This window comes from Egretta garzetta, unplaced genomic scaffold (assembly GCF_000687185.1).
Source record: "Egretta garzetta isolate BGI_Z169 unplaced genomic scaffold, ASM68718v1 scaffold94, whole genome shotgun sequence".
In the NCBI taxonomy this organism is placed as follows: domain Eukaryota; kingdom Metazoa; phylum Chordata; class Aves; order Pelecaniformes; family Ardeidae; genus Egretta; species Egretta garzetta.
In genome coordinates, this window is record NW_009259683.1 from 5,568,439 (window position 1) to 5,568,846 (window position 408).

Consider the following 408-nt stretch of genomic DNA (forward strand, 5'->3'; position numbering starts at 1 on the left):
CTTGCCAGGCGGCTGTTAGCAAAGCTCTCCCCGGTGCCTCGGCCTTGGCCGTCCGGTCCTCCCTCCGCCACCCCGGGGTAAATCTCCGGCGCCTCCTATTAACTTCCTAATGAGCAGACAGCCGGAGAAGGCGAGACACCCACCCGGGTGCCCGCCACCCTGCCCGGGATCCCGACGGGGACCCCAGGGACCGATTTCTTTACCGTCATTGTTTTGCTCTAGACAACGCTCACTTGCCGAGAAACTTCGGGCGTCTCGGCTGCGCCCTGTTTGGAAATACCTTTGCAAATACCTCATCTGCCCCTCGCTTCGGCCGAAGGTAGCACCTCTTCGAGTCGGAAGAGAGGGAGCTCAGCCCCTGCCTGTTACTGAAAGCGGCGAAGGACTTTCGGGAGAGGGGGGGGGGGG